This window comes from Equus asinus, chromosome 8 (genome assembly GCF_041296235.1).
Source record: "Equus asinus isolate D_3611 breed Donkey chromosome 8, EquAss-T2T_v2, whole genome shotgun sequence".
Taxonomy (NCBI): domain Eukaryota; kingdom Metazoa; phylum Chordata; class Mammalia; order Perissodactyla; family Equidae; genus Equus; species Equus asinus.
In genome coordinates this window covers 94507134-94515485 of record NC_091797.1, presented here as the reverse complement: position 1 = coordinate 94515485, position 8352 = coordinate 94507134, and the positions used below count along the sequence as shown (strand labels likewise).

General features: G+C 49.2%; 1 long non-coding RNA gene across 1 annotated transcript; it reads right to left on the bottom strand.

The window, feature by feature from the left end:
- Window positions 1-6662: 6662 nt before the first annotated feature.
- Window positions 6663-7141, bottom strand: LOC106844190 (uncharacterized). Its single transcript, XR_011505578.1, has 2 exons — window positions 6879-7141; window positions 6663-6765 (listed from the first exon to the last, which is right to left on the bottom strand). It is a non-coding gene; the product is annotated as an uncharacterized lncRNA (long non-coding RNA).
- Between the last annotated feature and the right edge of the window lie 1211 nt (window positions 7142-8352).

Genomic DNA, 8352 nt, shown 5'->3' with positions numbered 1-8352 from the left:
GAGCAGAGCAATGGGGAGGATTTTGTCTCACTCCACATGAGTGGGAAGCACTGTGCCAGCCTTTGTGTTGCCATGATGTGTCCTAGTGAGCCTAACCTGGAGTGCAGAGATGAGCAAAACCCTAGCATTGGCTGATGCATCATTGGATCCGGGGAATTTCCTGGGGACCCCCAGAGCCCTGGTGCTCATCTGAATGTGAGTGGAATGTACGAAAACACCTGGGAGGACTCCTTGGCTTCTGCCGGTACCAGCATATCCAGAAGGTACCAAGAGTGAAGCCCCTGCTCATGGTGCAGGTGAGTCTCACAGAGGTTTAGAGGGAACAGAGAGGGAGGACACAGGCTGGGAGAGGGAACCTGCAGACACATGTGGGTGCTGGGGAAGAGACCAGTGTTGAGCTGCTTCAGATTCTGAGTGAGAGAGGCTGACACAGACTGTGGGCTGCTTTGAGTCTCTGAGGCCTGTCCCCACCTGTGAAGTGAGAGAGACATGCAAGGAAGAGAGGAGTCAAGTCCAAGGTGCACACAGCCCCTTGATCCCTACAGTGGGGCTGGGCTGCCCCAGGCCTCCATTTCTTCTCCACCCTCTGCCACAGGAGGGGCTGTCCATGCAAATGGGTTTCCATACAGTGCCTGCCCAGCCCCTCCCTGTGCCCTGGTGCTGGAGTTCAGCTAACACCACACACGAGGAGAATGGAGATTGGCTTCACCTCTTGGGAGAGCCCTGGGAGGAAGCACCTGCTGTGACAAAGGTCTCTGCTCAGGGGACTCTGCCAGGACTGAGAGGACCCAGCTGCTGAGTCCCCATCAGGGAGCACAGGGCCCAGCTCTTGGGCCCAGACTCCTTTGAATTAATGGTCCTCACAGATCAGCTGTGTAGGGACCACAGGGCTGTCCTGCAGTGTCCCCTCCTGGTCACAGGAAACACCCCTCACCATGGCCCAAAGCCCTGAGAGCCCAGCTGTTTTTTGGATGTGTGAATAGAGATTGCTGCCTGTATTCACACATCCATCGTCTGATCGTTTGGTGATGGCATTCACATACACTGGAGGTGATGACTCTTCTATCTCACTCATTAGGGATTGCAAAATGGAAGGTGAAAAAGTGTACAGAAATGGGAAGTTAAGGTGTGTCCACTCCCAGAGAAGATGTTGCAAACAGCATATCCCTTCATTTTTATGTGGTTTAGAGAGCACATCTATTTTCAGTGTTCCATCACTTGTCCATTAAAGCAATGAATTACAAATAAACTCACATAACCTTATTTGTGTCTTAAACTCCAATTTTTAGGTAGTCTATTTGCTGTGCTAATGAGAAATCAAAGAAGCACAATGAATCCTAATATTTGAGCTGTGCAGCTCCCATCACGACATCTTGTGTTAGAATAAAGTGCAACCTGGCAGAGACAGTCTTAGACCCTAATTTGTTGGCTTCCTTCATCCATCTCTCCCTGTTCAGAACCGTCTCATCTATGGACACAGAGCTTACCAACCCATCATTCTTTCTTCACACGTTTTCCCTCTAAGGTCCTCTGTAGGTTTTGGGGTTACAAAGTTGAATATTATAATGTCATTGGTCTTATGCTGGATCAGGAGCTCTATATTTAGCATCTTGTTGACAAATGTCTATCTTACATGTTCTTACGTGAAATGTTATTAGACATCCATCCAGCTCACAAACACTCTGCAGTTTATTTGCTCCTGGAGCTTGTCACCTGTGCTCACAGTTTGTTCCCTCATCCACCTGCTCCCCGTGGTTTCTTTACTCAGTCCCTGCAGGCCCCTTTGCATCCTTCTCCTCTTCCTTTGCATAAATCTATGGAATGCAGTCCATATCCCCAGGGTCAAGTGCATGTATCTCTTCTGTTCTATAGACAATAAGATCACCGTTACTACTTAACATTTCCTCTTAATTCGACTCAGAACTCCAGAGTCAAAATATCCAGAAAGGAGAAATCATTATCTTTGCCTTAGATCTGCTTTCACCAAGGTGTGCAATTCAGGAGAATTCAAATATTCTTCCAACAAATATGTGCTGACTTTGCCCATTGTGCCACAGTTTCTGGGCTTTGTAGATATTACGGTGACATAACAGGGGGAAATTCCTATTAACATGGAGCCTAGATCCCAGCAGGAGAAACACGCAGTGCACAGACTCACAGAATTCCTCTGGGCTTCTGGAGCCTACTCTTGCTGACTGAGAGCTCCTCACCTCCCTCAGGAAATGGACACGGAGATTCTCTGTGCTGGGTCCACAGCCTCCCCTCAACTGTACATGGCTCTGCGCCATTCCAGGAGCCTCATGCAGGAGCCTAGCCCTGCTCCCCCGGCCTTGCAGAGTCTCTCAGTGTGGCCGCATCCCACAATTTGCCCACTGTATTCCATGCTTTACTCTGTAATTAGAGCGATATTGGAAACACATGTATCTGATAAAGGCACCTCCCTGCTTAAAACTTTCCCACAGTTTCTCTCCCCATCAAGTTTATGTAAAGCTGTTGAGTGTCACGTTCAAAGTCTCTGTGTGTGTGTGGCCATCATTTTTCCCCCTTCCTGCCTCACCTCTCCCCTGGAGCCTGTACAAAAGCACAAGTGGGGCTCCCTTGCTAAGAGGATGCTTAACCCTCAACCCCAGTGCCTCATTCTCTTTGAGCACTTCTGGTCCTCCTGTCCCACCGCTGTCCCCTTCCTTCAGGACCAGGCTCACACATCACCTGCTGGAGATACTAACAGGAGCAATAATATGTTTGTATTATAATAATTTACAAGGAAATTTGCAAACATAAATCGAACCCCCAGTGTGCGTCCTCTCTTAAATAAAATTTAAGGATAGAAATACTGAACAAAGGACACAATTATGACACTTATCATCATTTTTTTTTCTGATTAGTTGACCCTGTTTACATTCTCCAGAGAAGTGGATGTATGTCGTGTTATTACTTTTTATTTAAATGTTTCCTATTTCCAATTTGGTTTGTGAAGTATTGTCCTTGGATTGAGTCAGACATCCAGATCCGTGGTAAGAAGAGATTTTGTAGCATTTAAATTCAAGAACATCTTTTCTATGAGAATCTGTAAAGATGTGACACATGACAGAGCCTGGAGGACTGTTCCTCATGAGCACTTCATTTGAAAACTGTGACAGACAAGGGCTTCCCTGCGTGTGGGGCAGCTCGCAATCTAGAACGTCCTCTGCAGGACCAAGGGCGCTGTTCTCAGCAATTCTAAGACATCGCTTCTTTGACACATGATGTTTGGTTTATCTCCGTTTTGAATGGAGAAATTCTAATAAAACATGACTTAGAATGATTATTTTAGTTGATTTATTTATTTTCCTGTCTTCCATCAGGTAATGGGACTTCCCGTTGATTCCAGTTTCCTGAGATATTGTTTCAAAATCACAAACAAGGTTTGACTTTTTATCAAATATTTTCTGTTGAAATGATCACTGGTTTTTCGTTAATGGATCACAAGCCTGTGGTATGGAAATAGTGAACACCCCGACCACTGCCTCAACGCATATGTAAAACTCAATTTGATTTGAATCATAGTCATAAATATAAAAGCTAAAATCATAAAAGTTCTAAGAAAAAATATAGTCACATCTTCATGTCTTTGGAATAGACAAAGACATCTTAGATTGAACACAAAAATTACTAACCATAAGAGAACAAAATAATAAATAAGTTACCTAAACTTTTGGAATATTCCTTGACAGGCGAGTGACCTCAGCAAGATGATGGAATAGGAGGTCCTCCACTCGTGTCCCCACTCAGCAACCATGATTTGGCAGCCATCCATTGACAAAAGTGCCTTTTTGGGAGCTTCTGGATCCAGGTAGGACACTGTTAAATCCTGACGGAACCCAAGGCTGAGGAGTGGTGTCTGAGAAGGCGGGCCCATGCTCAGGGGGTCCTGGCAACAGGCCCAGAACAACACCAGCCCCTGGGGACATGGCAAATCACTTTATTGCCTTCTTCCTGCCACCTGCACCACTTGGCCAGAGACCCAGCAGGAGTCACTCCTGCCCATGCCTCAGTTAGCAGCCCTGACAACCGTGTCCCTGGCTGTGAGCCATGAAGCAGCCCATGATCCACTTCCAGTCCCTCTTAGCAACAGTACAGGAGCAATCCTGCCCATCCAGGCAGCAGACAAGACACATGCCCATCAGTGCCCCTGGAGGCAGGCCTGCTGTCCTCAGTCTGACTGGGAATCTGGAGGCAGCTCTGTGCCCAGGCCCCAGCCCTGTGCAGACTGCTCTGTGGGCACTCCTGCCTGCCCAGGAAATGGGCTGGGAACATGCCAATTGAAGTCCCAAGAAGCAGGCGTTGGGACATGCACCAGTTCTGGACGCTGAAGCAAACTTCTGTCTCAGTAAGCCCTTATCACATCTGGCCCAGGGCCAACCATGCCCAACAAGGAAACTGTCCAGTGCCCAGGAGGGAGCCACACCCGTCCATCCACTATTTTCTCTTTATTCTAGGGTAAAGCATTGCCCAAGTCCTCCTAATCACTGTGCTGAGGGGTTGTCTTCCTTTACTTGCATCCATCACTCTTTGGTTTCTACAAGAGTTTTCTTGATTTCTCCTACTAGACTCTGCCGGCCTGGGACATGACCCCATCCTACCACCTGCTTCCCAACACAGCCTTCCAGTCCCCACAGGGGATGACTGGTATCAAGATGTGTGGACCATGTGCCTTGACCTTGCCTGGTGGGAGAGCAGACCCCCTGCTCTGAGGCCTGAGGTCCCATCTGGAGCCAAGTCTTGGTGTCTTCGACCTGTCCTGTCTTGTTGGCCGATTTTCTTCCTCAAGTAAATGAGAAGGGAAGCCAAGTAGGCATTATCAATCCTTTTTGCATAAAGTAACCCTCTAGAATCATTTAAACACTAACCCGTTACAGAATCCCACTAATGAGGTTCAGATTAAGTAATCTGGTAGAAAGTGTCATTTTCTGGCTTTTACTAACTGGAAAGTTTCTAATATGATGGCAGCATTGAGAACAAAGGGACTAAGTTCATCCTTCATGTACTTTCCCTCTAAAAATGTGCTGAAATTGAACAGGCACAGGTGAAGTTTTCATCAAATGTAAGACGAGAGTAAACTAGAGATGTGCATTACTAGAATTCCTAAAGAGTAGTCCCATTTGTCAGAGCTGATCATATCTCTTGAAAATGTGAGCGTCAAATAATCCAGCCTCAATTAGATGGCGCCATCACATTGTCTGACTTGATTGACTCACCCACCACCCACACTGTTCCCAAAAGCCCAGCCTCAGTCCCTCTTTTTCCCAAGCCCACACTTCAATACCTCCTTCCTCTAAGCCATTGGTTATCTGAATTTTGTTCTCTATCCCACCTGCTCCACCCATTAACCAGACCCATTGTCTAACAGTTGTATGGTCCACAGTTCCTACCTAGTCCCTCCCTACATCCAAACCTCCTCCTCCTTCAGTTTCTATGCAGCACTTGGGCCTCATAAACAAATCGGATTCTGTTGCTCCCCTGACAACCCCTCTAATGCTCCCATCTCCACCCCACCAAGCTCACCCCTCCTCACTCTCCCAGGACATCTATGCTTTACAGCGCCTTTTGCTCCTTTGTACTCTCTCTTCCCCCAGACAGTGTCACCACCTGGAGCACGGAGACCCTTCCTGTCTTGTCCACCTACTATCCTGAGCCTCTACACCCAGGTCTGACCCATAGTAGGTGTTCAGTAAATGGTGTGGATGCACATAATCTGGAGAGTCAACTAGCCTGAGTCAAACACAGCTGGACTTTGTTTCCCTGTTTCTGCCCTGACTCCTTGATATGGGCTGAACTGTGTCCCTCAAAACCCTATGCTGAGACCCTAACCCTGTTGTGATTGTCTTTGGAGATAAGGCATTGAAGGAGGTAATTAAGGTAATTAGGTCATAAGGGTGGTGCCCTAACAAGCGGGGCTGGTGTGTTTATAAGAAGAGCGAGAAAACCAGGGGTGAGTGCACAGAGAAAAGGCCCTGTGAGGACACAGCAAGGACCCAGCCTTCTGCAAGCCAAGGAGAAACCAAACCTGCCAGCACCTTGATCTTGGACTTCCAGCCTGCAGAACTGTGAGGAAACACATGTTTGTTGGTTAATCTGCCCCATCTGTGGTATTATGTTATGGCAGCCCTGGCAGACTCACACACCCCTGGTGGACTCTGTCCCCAGGGCAGCCTGCCCCAGCATCCAGGAATGGCTGCTCGAGTAGAGAAAAACAGAAAATGGATTGAAACCAAGGACAAGTTGTGGGGGCAGACATTGAGAGCATGAGCACACATGTTCAAGAGAAAGTTCCCTGAACTGAGTATCAGATCTGCTTTTGGCCACAAAAAGGAAGCAGCTGACGTGGCCGAGGAGTGGGGGCTGCACAGGGAAGCCCCATGGCTGAGGGGACAGCAGGTTTTTGTCTCATTTCCCCATGGGCCTGCAGCACTGTGTCATTACTGTAGCCGCTCTCATAGGAACCACAGTAATAATCGGCCTCGTCCTCAGCCTGGAGCCCAGAGATGGTCAGGGTGGCTGTGTTGCCAGACTTGGAGCCAGAGAATCGATCTGGGACCCCTGAGGCTCGTTTGTTAGTAGCATAGATGAGGGTTTTGGGGGCTGTTCCTGGGATCTGTTGGAACCAGCCCACAGTACTACTACCATACCCGATGTTGGAGCTGCTTCCAGAGCAGGAGATGGTGACTGTCTGGCCCAGGGTCCCAGACACTGAGGCGGGCTGAGTCAGAGACTGGGCCCAGGATCCTGGAAGTGAGAGAGACACAGAGATGGTGATTCCAGGGACTAGAGGCAAGGGGAGAAAGCAGGGTCCCACGCATCTTCCCAAGGCCCCTTCCCTTGTCCCCATATCTAGTCACCTGTGCAGAGAGCGATGAGGGTGAGGAGGAGAGGGGACCAGGCCATGGTGGAGATCTTCACCGAGTCCTGCCTTCTGTGGCCCCACAGCTGAAGCAGAGCTTCCCCCTGATCTCTCCCACCCCTTCTTCATACTCTGAGAGAGGGAGGGGCCACACATGCAAATCAGAGCCCCCGCTTTCTGATCTCTCACTTGGCCTTTGCTCAGGTGCCACTTCCTAAGGGTGGCCCTGGGGTGGGGTGTTCACAGCTGTGAGCCCTGAGCAGAGGGCACCAGGCGGTGCTAGGTGGCTGGTCGCAGCTGGGAACCCTCATGGAAAGCTGAGGACTGAGCACTGAGCGCCCCCTGGTGTCCAGGCCCAGACTGACTATTGTGTTTCAGGGTGACCAAAGCCCAGCAGACAGTTCCCCCATCCCCACTGCTCTGTCCACTGTCCCCCTGTGTTAGGGTCAGGCCAGGCGGCCCCTGTGTAGACTCCACATCCCCTCAGGGCAGTCTCTACTCAGACTCTTCAGGAGTGAGTCTGTCCACAACTCCTTTAGCTGTTCAGTGGTGAGGACTGAGGGGGTGTCTCGTATACAAACTCCTCTTAGATCAGGATCAAGTGCAGAGCAGTGACCGGCCCCATGCAGGCAGGTCCCCTTCTGTGCAGGACACAGATTCTTTCCTCTTATGTGATCCCTCCCTGTTAGAGATTTAGCAGTGCATCTCCACCACTCAAAAGACTTTGCTCCAAAGGTCCTATTCCTGGTGGAATGTAAGTACTTTGGTTTTCGCCATGCTCTTTGACCCATCATTACCGTGTACTGGTCTCCTCACTAATGTATGAGGTGAATAAAATATTTTACATGGCTCATTCTCTACTTGTATGAGAGTCAGGTGTTCACTTTTTTGAGTCAGGCTCACTCTGTTCCCAGCTCCAGGACACAGAAGAGGAAGGTTACTGGGACAGAACACCTGAGACCTGGGCCCTGTGAGATGGAGAATCTCAAGAATGAGCCCTCAGTAACCTGAGGAATCACTTCCTTGGGGAATGGGACAGAAGGGATCTGGACTGGAGTGTGTCTCTAGACATCCATGAGCTGGGCCTCTGGGACTGGTCCTCACCTGAGAGAGGAGGCAGTTGCAGGGGATGAGCCAAGAGGATGGCAGGCAGTGGCAACTAGTGTGGGTTCTTGAGATGAAATCGCACTTCTCACCCCCTCTGGGAAGAGGATGTCCTCATGAGGGAGTTTTGCTCCTTTCTATCTCTCTGGAGACTATTGAATTTCACACCGGGGCCTCATTGATCGCAGTGGGTGTCATTTCTCCTGAGAATGACCCTTTGCAGAACATTAGAAAGATTATGGTGCCAGAAGCAGAGTGTTATCAGACAGGTGCCCCTGGCCTGTGTCTCATGCCCAGCTCCCAGTGTGCACAGTAGATGACCCAACATGAACGAATTACAAGGTTTGAGAGCAGATGATGCACATGCT